Source organism: Malaya genurostris, chromosome 3 (assembly GCF_030247185.1).
Source record: "Malaya genurostris strain Urasoe2022 chromosome 3, Malgen_1.1, whole genome shotgun sequence".
NCBI classification, from domain to species: domain Eukaryota; kingdom Metazoa; phylum Arthropoda; class Insecta; order Diptera; family Culicidae; genus Malaya; species Malaya genurostris.
Window position 1 is genome coordinate 257,416,381 of NC_080572.1, and position 14,525 is coordinate 257,430,905.

Below are 14,525 nucleotides of genomic sequence, written 5' to 3' on the forward strand. Positions count from 1 at the left end.
TCCGCTTAGTGGTGTGATACTGCCTTTCTCATATTATTCATTTTTTACTATATATCATTAGTTCCCCAAAATATTTCAATTTAAAAAAGTTTAGAAAAGACTTATGAAGATTTCTATTGCATAATACTACTACATTGTTATACTGCCCATACTGAGGAATGAAATCTATCCTCAATATACTAGTAAAATGTGAAAAAAATATCAACTCATGTCTGCCCCATATGCAAAATACTCGCATATCAGTCCCATTCAGTGCAAATTTCAATAATTTCATTTGTTGCAATATTCTAATAGTGTATTACCGATATTTCAAGTAATAATACCATGATTTAACATTAGGTAGCACAATAAATCAAAAAAATCGGAAATAAAATTTTAATCGTCTTTTTCTCGACATGCCGATTTTCCATATGGAACTGATATGCAAGTATGGACAGTATACTACATTTGAATTCAAGTTAGTCAAAATTTGTTTATTTGGAGCAGGGAAAAGCCCGGTGGAGTTAGTTTCTGTCAAACTTGCTCTCCAACAGGCATACAACCTCCTCATCTTTAGCATCAACAGATTACAATCATCCAAATGATACATTTCACCTAAACATAGCATTTCTAAACTAACTAAAACTGAAACTAATTAGATAGTAACCCTAGGAACAATATATGTGAATATTATATGTGAGAAAGTGATGTGAGCTCCATTTTAGCACATTTATATCGGATCTTATCAAAAAATTGAAATAATGGCATTTTTCATAATACTGTAAGTAAAATGATGACGACGAACGACGTACAACTTGTAAAAGTATCAAATGGAACCAAATGTTTTCAATGTATAAGGCAAAACATATGTATTTTTGTATTTTTAGGAAGAGGCGAGGAGTGTCTTTGAACATATTCGGTAAATTGTTATCACACAAGTTGTATTTGAATGTATAAATCAGAAATTAAAAAAAAGGATACAATAGAACAAGATTTTTTAGAATATGCTTGGTTTTGGCTGTTTAAATTTGTGAAGTCCAAATTCATAAGAATATTTCAAAAAGCATTTTATGAGATTCATAATAACTGATCACATTCGTCAACTCATAAAGTTTTAGTGTATTGCTATGAATATAAAAATTTTGACTACTCGTATTTTCCATGAGAGCTACCATGTATCTGATTATTAAAGAGTTTTTAAGGAATTACATAGATGTAGAGGTGATCAGTCGACCACAACAAGTATCACACTCAGCTTTCACATCACTCGCTTATGAACCGAAAGAGCAGTATACAGCTCATGTCAAAGATTTAGATCTGTAACAAAGAATGACCAATTCCGCTATAGGTGAGAAAATCAATTGTTCTCATAACAATTGTTCTGTTCATTCTGGTTATAAATATAATGACTAAATTGAGGGTCTTAAACAATATGCACAAATATGTCTCCCTTAATTGAAAATAGTGTCTGTTTTACTAGCGAATAAAATATATCGTAAGCCCTCAATCACTGAAAATATTTCTATGTGTCGGTTTTGCAATATACGCTTTTTGCGATTATTCGTTTAATTTATGCATTTGGAATTCGGCGCACCTTATTTTGGCACTGAATTTTACCTTAATGCTCATTCATACCAAACATTTTAGAAAACTTCAACTTTGTGTTATATTTAGATATCTCATACTACTACAAATATTATTATAAATTTCTGAACATGTTTCCGATGGTATGGAGAGGAAATTATGTTGCTGTATTGAATACAATAAGAGATATTCACGATTAAGTTCTACCCATTCTTGTACATGGTAAAATTTGAAAAGGCCGGCCCATAGTAAAGTAAGTCGTATTCACGACAAAGGCATAAGAAATTTATTTTCCGATATTGTATTATTGAGCCTGGTATTAAAATCATCGCAGTGGCGTTCGTGCGATTGGTATCTTTCGATAAATTCAGCAGCTATAACGTAAACAAGTTTTATTTCGATTTATTAATTTTAGTTGGTTTGGTGTAAAGCCGCCATAACTAAGTTCAGTTTTGACAATGACAATTGATTATAAATACACTCTTACTCAGTGCTTGAGCGGAAAACAGGTATAAAGCGAGATGACTAATGTTTGATGGACAGAGAAGATGTTTGGATATATGGTATCGGTCGGGTGACGGCCAGGATGTAGACCATGTTCGATGTACGTTCTACCATGTCTGACTGCGTTTTAGAGTGTCTAATAACAAAGTTCAGAGTGGCGAAATGGTAGCGCGTATGCACGGAATGCATAAGAATGCAGATTCGAATCCTGTCTCTGAGTGTATCTTTTTCCAATAAATCATCTTTTCAGTTAGTTTTTCATTCATTTGGCTTCTCCAATAAATGTTTCCACTCAGCCAATGCAAAACAGAGGTTTTATTTATTTTCAAGAATTCAAGTTCTTGATGAAAAATAATAAAGAATGAGATATTGCAAAAGAATTTCGCAGGCCAAAAACAATCAATTCACTCAGTATTCTTTCTCTCAGCAGTTTCCGTTCTCGAAATATTGAGACATAAATTTAAAAACCCATTCTTAATCCAACAAATGATGTGATAATGCCTTTCTCTTTCATAGACGCAGTCTCACTGATATATTGTTTGTCTATTTTTGAAATAATTTCTGACACTAATTAGGGCTCATTTTCGACACCAATTTATTCAGATTCACTTGGGTAGTTCACGAAAGTATACTTCAGCCTTTAAGTCACATATTCGGCCACATTGCTCAGACCAAATGAATCAGCAAAAATATTTTTTGAACGTGATCATAAGTCACTATTTGAATTAATTATACGGATTGAAAAAAAGTTATTTGGACGGTTATCTGACTTGTACGATTCTCCTATTTTGAAACTTGGAATGTCAGCTTTATTATCTTCGAAATCGACCTACAGGCCAATTTTAGTCTCGAACGAGCCAAAATTTATTGATATAACATAGTTTATTCCATATACAAGAAAATTGAGTAGAAATGAGTTTTGACGTTTACGTCACTTACGCCATTGTATCACCGATACCGTAAGTAACAGCAATTTGAGCTTAAAACCAGTTTAATAGACCGTTAGTAGTATCCAGATGAGTCTAAAATTGTTGAGATCGGTTCAGATATCCAAAAGAAAATTGAGCAGAGAGAATAAGACCGTTTAGTTGGTTACGTCACTTATATCATTATATCTCAGGAACCACAGCCATTTGATCTTCAAATTAGTTCAATGACTCAAAATTAGCTTTCAAACGAGTCTAAGTTTGTTAAAATTGGTATAGCCATCTTTGATAAAATTGGGCGATTCAAAAACATTGCGTTTTTTCGGTTATGTCATTTATAGCCTTATATCTCTGGAACCAGGAGTGATAGTCGTTTGACTTTCGATTTTGATCAATGGTTCAATGGTAGCTTCAAAGTCCAGTCTACGTTTGTTAAAACCGGTTCAGCCACCTCTGAAAAAATTGGTAGGTTGATTTCGTTGGTTACGTCACTTATTTAATAATATATTTCGTCAAGCAAATGTAGACTACATAAAAATAATTTACTATGTTTACTTATGCTACGCATTGATTCTACAATGAAGTTGGATTTTAATTTAATTTTTTTTCGACAAAGTAAGGTCAAGTGATTACAAAATTGATTATAGTGACGCATTATTCGATTGACTGCATAATTTGTTCTATTGCGTCTTTTTAAAGATGATTGATTGACGGCTTGAATAATAATCTAGTCAATAAAATAAAGCATTGAAATATTTCGACGTTCCTTAGATGTTTGTATATTGATTAGCATGCAGCGTGCTTCCTATGATGGTAGAGGTAATGCTGTCCAGTTTAATTTACGAAGTGAACATAAAAGAAATTGTTTCTGAATCGATTCAATGCGTTCTTCGTGGGTAATATTCCATAAGACAGATAACAGATATACAGGCTGGAACAATTTTTTTTCAAAATCCTGTGTAAATGTCAAATTTGCTATACGTTGGAAACACTACTGCCACCTACTCGACTGTTCGCCGCGATCTTTCAAAACGCTCCACTACGTTCCCGAACGATAACAAAATCCTCTTGCCTGTTATAGAAATATTCCAACTACGACAATCTTAACACTTATCACACGATTTCCCGAAGTTTTAAAGACAACTTTATTTCCATGTCGCATAAATCACACGAGAATTCGAAACAAACAAAAATGAACTTATCATTTTAACCAACATCAAAACATAAATCTAGCGTGAAGTGAATGTTGCACCAAAAAAATTGTGGCTCATGTGAAAGCGGCATCCAAATCGTGGTGGCACCTTGTGTCGATCGTGGTGACATATGCAAGTGTTCGTCACGCTGATTGAGCAAATTTTACACACAGCTTGTATATCTTTTATCTGTGTCCATACTAAGCTGCAATATTCCAAAATAGGCCTGACATACCTTATGATCAAAAAAGAACCGGAATTTTCACTTTAAAATTCCCGCGCTTGTCCAATCGGTAAACTATTATTCTCTCAACGTTGGCAACACTTTTATACACACTCTGTCAAATTTTGACGCATATCCTATGATTAATTTTTGTTTGGCGTCTATACAGAGAAGTTGAAAAATTTTCGTGTGGCGATTTTTATAATGGATGAAAACTTAGAACAACGTGCGTGCATCAAATTTTGTGTTGCAAATGGATTAAAGTGTTCCTAAACGTTGAAAATGTTAGAAAAGGCCTTTGATGAAACGTGTCTAGGAAAAACACAGGCATACGAGTGGTATTACGCTTCAAATTTGGTCGTACAAGCTTGGATCATGATGAGATCCCTGGCCGCCCAACAACATCTGTTACTGAAGAAAAAATTGAATCGGCGAAGCAAATCGTGTTGCAAAATCGTTCTGTACCGATGAGAGAAATTGCTGTGTTGTTGGGCATCTCTTATGGATCAGCCGAACACATTTTAACTGATGTTTTGGGTTTGAAACGCGTCGCTTCTCGGCTGGTGCCAAAAAAGCTGAATTCCATTCAAAACAAGCCTCGTGTTGATGTGGCCAAAGAGATGATTTCCACCGCAGATAGTGACCCCACATTCATCGAATGCATCATAACTGGTGATGAGGTGTGGATCTATGAATATGACGTCGAAACCGCACAACAATCGACCGAATGGCGCTTCGAAGGCGAGCCGTTGTTCTAAATTTTCATCCATTATAAAAATCGCGACACGAAAATTTTTCAACTTCTTTGTATAGACACCAAACAAAAACTAATCGATATGCGTCAAAAATTGACAGAATGTGTATAAAGTGTTGCCAACGTTGAGAGAGTAAAAGTTTACCGATTGAACAGCGCGGGAATTTTGAAATGAAAATTCCGGTTCTTTTTTTATCATAAGATATGTACTATACAACAATTTTATTGTACATGGATCTTGGAAGCTATGACTGAAGCTTTTAATAATGCCCGGCATACTATTTGCTTTATTTATGGTATCATGGTATTGTAGTGTTCCACATAAGTGAGACTCCAAAAAGACTACGCCTTAATCTCGTACGATTTCACAGTTTTCACAAGTTGGTATTTTAGAGTGTTATTTTCCTAACGAATGTTATAAAACCTTTTTATAATAAGCATGAGTAAACTTTTACTGCAACAAATATGGAATGGATTGGATTAAAGGTGAAATATTACGGTATCGTTCATGTTTCTAAAAAGTGTATCGAAAATTAGCTATCCACATACATTTGTGTTGTACGCATGTATTTGTGATTGTTTTTTTATGTTCAGATAACAGCATGCTGTGCGTTTGGCTGTCAGCTTTCGTTTGTTTACTTGTTTGTGCGGTTGAAATTCTGCGTTTTCAAAATGTCGCGTCTTGAAAAGGAAGTGAATATTAAAGTTCTGGACACATGGCTAAATGAGAAGGGTATTACAATGCAAAAATTGGCGAAGCGGTTTGGAGTTCATCATGCCAGTGTTAAAACCATCATCAATAAGTTTGGGGAACACTATTCTTTGGATGAGCAACCAGGAAGAGGCAGAAAACCCGGTTCTTCCAAACCGAAACTGGACCAGAAAGTGGTATCTCTAATCATGAAGAAAAATCAATGTCAATACGGGATTTGGCCAAAAAATCAGGAACGAGTGTCGGAATGATCCAGCGTATCAAGAGGCGAAATCACCTGAAGACCTACAAGAAGCAGAAAATCTCGAAACACAGAAGAAGCGAGCAGCCATAAGGACCCGGATATTGTATTCGCGCTTTTTGCAGTGTCCGGATGCATGCGTTTTGATGGACGATGAGACTTATGTAAAGGTGGGTCGTCAAATGGTGAGATAACTAAGTCCTCACAAGTCCCTATCTCATGCCTCCCCGAGCGTCTATGATGACATTTGGTCAATAGAACGGCGTCGACTGGGTGCTATCGCATTCTGCGTTAGTAGCAGAATGAGAGGGTGCGAAATGGCTTGTAGGTTGGAGCCCATCCTAAAGTGCAATGTTTATCATAGTATATTACAACATATAATTCTGTTGTTTATTACATCATCTATTATTATTATTATTATTATTATTATTAGAAGAGCGTAACTTACACTGCGACATTAACTGTTATATTGTATCATAGCATATTGTTTCATATATTATCGTCTTACACTATTTCATGTTATGATATACTATGTTGTATGGTATTATACTGCATTGCATTATATCATATTATATTGTATTATATTATATTATATTTTATTATATTATATTATATTATATTGTATTCTATTATATTATGTTATATTGTATTGCATTATGTTGTATTATATTATATTATATTATATTATATTATAGGGTTTATTATGAGTAGTACTACGTACCTCTGCGCAAAATATAAATTTGTTTTCCTTATAAGTTATCATTTTTAAAGTAATCTTTTAACTAACTATCAAGGTCGTCACAAGGCGAGCTTGATCCTCACTGGTTCCTGTTTCATGTTTACACGTGTGTCTGTGGTGATAATTGGTCGAGGGAATGCGTTGATGGCAGAATGAGAGGATGAGAAATGACATATAAATTCAAGTAATATAATATCATAGCATATCGCAACATATCATTTTATTCATTCTGTTATTTATTATATATTTCATTGTACTATATTATTTTGTTTTTATTATTATTTTCATTATATTATTTATTGTTATTATAATTAATTTGTCATCAATAATAATAACATATATTATTTTTTTAGATGTGGATATTATTGTTATTAGAAGAGAAATATTCTACTTCCTGCAGTATTGCGAAGATAGAAGAGCATAACTGACACTCTACATTAACTGTTATTTTATATATTGTTTTATAATATATTATATTATATTATATAACATTGTATTATATTATATTAAATTAAAATATTTTATATTATATCATGTTATATTATACTATTTTGTAATCTATTATATCATTTTATGTTATATTAATTTCATTACACTGTGTTTCATTGTATTTATCAATATAAAACATTTTGCACGGGGCGTAAAGGGGAGGGAGCATCAGGGCATCGAACGAATTGATGACTGGACGAGGGATTGTGGATAGCCAGCCCAAGTCACTTGAAGGAAACTTGTTTCCTTCTGAAGGTTTGAAATGAGTCTGACGCGCCCTTCTCAAACAAACCATCAGGCGGGTTCAAGCATGTATAGCGATATGCTTCATCCATGCACTGGATATTATGGTTGGAAGAGCATCTTTTATTCCCGCGGAATACGAGTAAGTGACTCTACTTACATATCCGCCCAACCCTTTTTGTTCGCTTTTCGGTAACAGCTATAGTAAGAAGGTGAATTGATGAGTCATATCGGGGCTACTGTAAGTCTACCCGCATCCACTGGCAAGTCCTTGAACAGATGGTGGCTTCACTTCACATCACATCACACACATCACGATGAGACTTATGTAAAGGTGGACTCAAAAACCATTCCAGGTTCCCAATACTTTACTGTCGTCGTTGGGGAGGATGTGAGCGATGCGGACAGGTCTATTCAAGAGGAAAAATTCGGTTGAAAAGTACTGGTATGGCAAGTAATATGTTCCTGTGGTTTGAAGTCAACCATATTGTACACTACCGGAACTATAAATGCAGAAATCTATCGATCTGAGTGTCTCCAGAAGAGATTGCTGCCTTTATATAAGAAGCATAGTACACCTCCACTGTTTTGGCCGGATTTAGTGTCGGCTCACTATGCCAAAACCATTCCCAATTGGCTTGCGGTTATGGGTATAAATTTCGTTGAGAAAAATATCAATCCAATAAATTGCTCTCAGCTTCGACCCATCGAACGTTACTGGGCAGTCGTGAAGAGGGTCTTCAAGAAGACTAGTACGGCAGCTGGGAACATGCAGGAGTTCAAAAAAATTTGGACTAAGGCGTCCGAAAAATGCGATGCAACACTTTTCCGGAACTTGGTGAAGAGCGTTCGATCAAAAGTTCGAAAATTCGTGAAAGAATAACTTGAATTTCATCCGGTTTTCATAATGCTCAAGTTTGAATAAAATATTGTCGTTTATCATGATTCGAAAGAAAAATTTGTGGATAGCTTATTTTCGATATACTCCTTATTCTATCAGGTCCTTTAGGGGCTGAAAAACCTAGACATTCAGTGCGGCAAAAAGTTAATGTTCTGAAAAACAGTTTACACAGATGTGATTTGAAAATTCAAGTAAAAAAGAAAAGTAATAACGGTCACGGTTAGATTCAGAATGAGATGTTACTTCATACTTAAAGCAAAGTCTTGGCATGGTGGAATTTGGCCTTCCTATTTCAACAGACTTCGCAGCCGATTCTTAGTTTACAGAATCATTGCATGGCTAGTACTATGGATCCTACTGACACTAAGAATCCTTACAGGTCGGGGCTCGAACAGACGACAGCTGGCTTGTAAGACCAGCGTCCTATGCATTGAACCGCCAACCCGGGACATCATACTTACACCATTACAAATCCGGAATCATACGGATAAAAATATACTATCGGTACCATGATTTTTTAATCATGAAATCATGAACCATACCTTGTCATGAAATTTTATAAGCAAAACGATGAATAGCATGATAATTTTCATGAAAGATGTGTTATCGTACATGATACCAATCATTTTGCTCATGAAATCATGGCTTATTATTCATGATAGACATGATTCATGGTTTCATGATTTTTAATCATGGTACCGACAATGGAGTTTTACCCGTGCGAAAGTGACAGCCATTTAATCTTCGAACTTGCTCAATGACTCAATAGTAGCTTTCAAACGCTCCTAAACCTGCTAAAACCAGTTCAGCCATCGCTGAGCAAATTAGGCGGTGTAAAAACCAAAGCGTTTTGTCGCTTACGTCACTTTTGGCGTGACAGCCGGTTTCGAAGACATAAGGGCATAAGTGACGTAACCGTTCGTTTGGAATATTTGTCAGTTCGTTTGGAATTTTGAAGATCAATTAGATATCACTTCCGGTTCCGTAAATATAATGATATAAGTGACGTAACCTACAAAGCGCGTTTTTTGATTTATATTACAACGCGATTTTAAACAATTTCATAGTGTGTGAATAATAACATATCCTATCCAGTCCTTGATTTCGAATTCCGTGATTGTTTACCATTATAGTTATGTTCATGTAGATTAATATTCTGTTCATACGATCGAAAAATTTCATCACCTTGACTGTCGAATTCCTACAGATCACTGCGAATTCTGAGTGGAAGCAGTGTTCGTAGCATGCCTTATTTCTTCCTTGGAACGTCGAACCACGTTTATGAGAGAGAGAGAGAGAGAGAGAGAGAGAAACTATCAAAACAAAGCCTTGTAATATGATACCGCTATCCTTGCGTCACCTTCCTGCTACCTCTACCTTCCCAATTCTTTAACACATATCTGCATTTTGTGACACACTTTTTTGTGCACACAGCACAGCCCCTCCTCACCAGCTTGCAACCGAAGGGGGCTTAGTTAGGACACGTATGAACCAACACAGCCAGCCAGAACGGGGTACGCCGTGTCACATGAGAACCACCGAAGAAGAAGGCAGGTAAAGTGTGAATAGTCTTCGTCCTTCAGTTCGCGCCTCATTCCATCGTATCAAACCAAAACCAACAAACAGTGGCCCGAAAACCTGAGGGGTTTCAGCGAGAATATTTTACTCACTTCGCTGTGCAACGCTCTGGGCTGGGTTAGTGTTCTCTATTGACAGCGTGAATTAGCACACCATCAAGTACAGACTGGGTTGGTGTGGCACCGGGTTGCACAGTAAATCAAATGCTGCTGCCAACAAATGCAGTGTTGTCCGTCGAGTGAACATCCCTACGCATCGAGTGCATTTTTTTTATATGACATGCAAACATTTCCTTTCTTTTATCCTTTCCGCCGTTGGAAGCATAATTTTTTCTCACTTTTTCTGCAGTGAGCCTTTTAAAATGGTGTAATATTTATGTCACATCGCGCCAGAACGAGCAAGGTGTCGTTCTGGCGGAATAGGAGGAAATTACGGAAGATGTCAGCACCGCGAGGCAAATCCGATTGGAGCGGTGACTTGGGGTACGGGAAATTGTAAAGTGGGAATAATTAGTACACGACTCAAGCATTCAGTCTGGTTCCGCTGGTGAGGCCTACGTCTGCGTCTGGTAGGGAGACTCAGCATTGTGCAGAAAGAATTCTAAGCGAACCTTTCCGTGGATGGGCTGATGCTGAAGAATGAGCATTGGCGAAGGTGGTGCTTGATTTCTCTGAATTCTGCATACATCATATTTATTGAGTTAGTAGAGTTTACCGAGAAAATTCCGCCTTTTTGAACTGCAAAAACGAAAAAATCTCCGGTCTGTGTTTCCTACCGTAAAGTACTGCACAATCAACCATTCATTCAAATCGATCAATTTATTCAAGCCGCTTACACACCAATCATTCAATTGAGTTCTTAATGCACCCTGTTTTGCATTTGCCTATTAGATTATACGCATTCTTTTCCTCCCCACATTTCAGCATAAAAAAGGCGAAAAATGGGGTGACACATGCCGTTATTGTTATTATGTTGGATCTACACAAATTTTCACACTTGAGGCGCTGCGAATAACACATCCAAAAGGCTGTGGAATAAGAGAATTTGTAAACTACATTCATTCCCCGCTCAGTTTTCCAGGCTGGGCTCTTCGAGCTGCATTTTATTGCGTACAGAATTCTCCGTCCCATGACAAAGGAAAGGTGACGATAAGGGATAAAAAAAAACAAAAGGAAATGCACAACCCCTTACCGCACATATATGAAGCTCAGCCCGTTCTAAGCCGTGAAGCCTAAAATGCATCCCAATGCAATGCAACGATGTTCGCTGCAGCAGTTCGTAGCGCGTCGCAGCGTTGGCGTGAAAATAAGAAATTAATGCATTCTGAGGTGGAGGGAGTCCACTGGTATGCGTTCATCAACCTGTGAATGGACTCCTGAGCCGTTAGCATGTCTATGTATGTTATTGTATAGCCAGTTTTGTAGGGAATGAAGAGAGAAAAAAAAAGCGCTTCAATTATTCGCTTAGGATTAAATGAAAAGGGTGTGAAAGAAGATCTTTTCGCGCGAGCGTGCTTTTTGTTGCTGGAAATCGGATGCGGATAACGACGCACGGAGAAGAAGGACATCGCTTGCCATATCGTCTGACTGCCCCTTCTCCTCCCCCCTACTATTGTGGTCGGTTAAGTAAGCAGATTTTCACGTCGCGTCAATTCGGGGTCGGGGATAATTTCACTAGCAAGGGCAAGGACATATATTGCACGATATTCGGGGTTGGTTTGAGTGAAACAGTCGCAAGGTCACATCGATATTTCAGGTAAAGGCGTGAAATGTTCGAGGCCTTTATGTTGAGTATAAAAGAATGGGGTGCCAAGTGATAATAACACAATTTTGGTTGGCGCAAATGTATAATAGTGCTTCTAATGCTTGTATTCCCAACTGCCGCAATATTCTTGGTAATATGATTGACTTTTGATGTCAATCATTATGGCATTATTAATTTATTCCAAAACTTAATTCACTTTAAAACTGGTCATTTTAAATTACTTCATCTCGGGAATGTTTTAATAAATTACAGCCCCTGCCCATATTATTAGATCCATGCTGAAACAATAATATTTCTCTGGACGAGTGAGTAATGTCACTGACCTATCTGGAGGAAGTGAATACGAAATAAACTGACATTCCTCTTTCACATTCTCGAATCCACCGAAACCTCCATTTACGAACTAAACGGGGGTTCGTAAAAAGAGGTAGTTCGTAAAAAAAGTTTACGTTATTTAGAATTTACTTCGTAAAAAAAGTTTTGTGTGATTATTGTGGAAACCGCGCATCATATGTTTATTTTCGGAACGGATGTGAAGAGTAAGTGCAAGAAAATGATGTTTGGGCTCGTTAAAAAATCCAAGATGGCGGCTTCCGGTTTATTGAGATTGCCTAAAACCCCTAACAATATGGGTATTTTCAGAACGGGATTGATGAGTAGAAGTCAGAAAACGATGTTTGAGGTGGTTCTTAAATCCAAGATGGTAACTTCCGATTTGTTGATATTCCTTACAATATGGGTACTTTCGTAAAGAGATTTAAAGTAGACGTCGGAAAATTATATTTGAGGTGGTTTTGAAAAGCGAAACAGTGACTTCCGGTTTATTAGTATCTTTTGAAAGTTTTTGCCATTTTCTTCTAACTTGGTATTCCTTTATAACACTACACCGTTCCGAAAATATCCATATTTCAAGGGTTTTCAAGGAATATCGATAAACCGGAAGTCGACATCTTGGATTTAAGAACCACCTCAAATATAATTTTCCGACATCTACTCATTAACCCCGTTCCGAAAATATCCATATTGTATGGGTTTTCAAAGAATATCAACAAACCGGAAGTCGCCATCTTGGATTTTCGAAATATCTCAAACATCATTTTCCGGAATCTACTCTTTAAACCCGTTCCAAAAATACCCATATTGTAGTAGTTTCCATGGAAATCGCTTTCGATGAATGACAAAACCTCATTTTACGAAGTAGGTTTGTAAAAAAAGTTTACGTTATTTGGGATTTGGTTCGTAAAAAAAGATTACGTTATTTGGGATTTGGTTCGTAAAAAGTTGTACGTAAAAAGAGGTAACGTATAAAAAGTGTTCGTAAACGGAGGTTTGGGTGTATAGATAATCGTTCTTATTAGTTGTTTGTGTGAATTTTGCAATTTCTATTGTTTCGCTTCCAGAATAGTAACGTTGCATCTTTACTAAACTACGACTTATTCACGAAGGATCGTTTCGCCGAAAGGGTTATTTCGCCGTACGCCATTTCGCCTTTCTTCAATAGTCATATCGTGATTGGAATTAATTTGAAATAAAGACAAATGAATAATGATAATGTTCACTCCCGTTTGTTGAATTACAATCGTATTTCTGAAATGATCTAGAAAGACTCAAACAATTTTTTTATTTTTTTTTGATTCCATAACCTTCAGAACGGAATCCCCAAGAAAACTTGTTGACTTTATTAAAGTATCTACCAGGCAATTGTTTGCGGTATTTTCCGACAATTGAGTAAAAATGAAAATAATATCGAATGCGGCTTCGCCACATCGTTTTTCTCGTGTGCTATCCGATCTAGCCACCGTTCGTTCGGACCTGACTGAAGTAACGAGACCTAGCTTTGAATTTACCAAGAAAACGAGACGGTTACAGGTTTAAATGCAAGTGGCCGCCGCTTCCGAGCCATCTTGGCTGCGACACATCAATTATCTAGAAGATCCGTATGGGAGAAATGACCTCTTCGGCGAAACGACTTTCGACGAGATGACTTTCGGTGAAATGGCATTTGGCGAAACGATGAGCCACTCCTAATAACGACAAACTAATTCTACTATATAGTTAAATAATCTAGACCCCAACGTTTCTGTTTGATTTTTTATTTTTTTTTTAAATTTTTGGTGGTTGTTCAAAGTGAAAACTACGATTTTTCACACAAAAAATCCGCCATTTTGCAGCTGTTAAACCTCCCCAAAGTAACAAACAATTCAAATGAAAACGTTGGAGTCTGGTTTTTTATATGTAGAAAGTGTGTGTAAAATTTGAAAAAAAAAATGGTTCAGTAGTTTTTGAATTACGACGAACACGGACTTTCAAAACCTGCTTTCGAGAAAAACGCGTTTAAAGTTTTTTGTCTATAAAATCAATGGAAATACTTTATAACTCCAGGGATCCCGAAGGGTGTAACATTTTCAAAAAATCATTTTTTTCCTTTTATAATTTATTATGATGGAACATTTCAAGAATGTTTTGTGAAGTTTTGAAGTCAATCAAAGCAGAAATCTTGGGCCTGTGTGCGCAGCTCTTATTTCTTTGTAGTATGAGATAGCCATAGATAAAGGTCCATAACTTCCAGAGTCTCGTTCTAATAGGCTTGAAAATTTTACATAATATACTTGAAATGTTTTACTATAAGAAAATATAAAGATAATAATAAATTATTTTTCAACAGTGTTTGACCCTACCCGCCCCTTAAATTGAT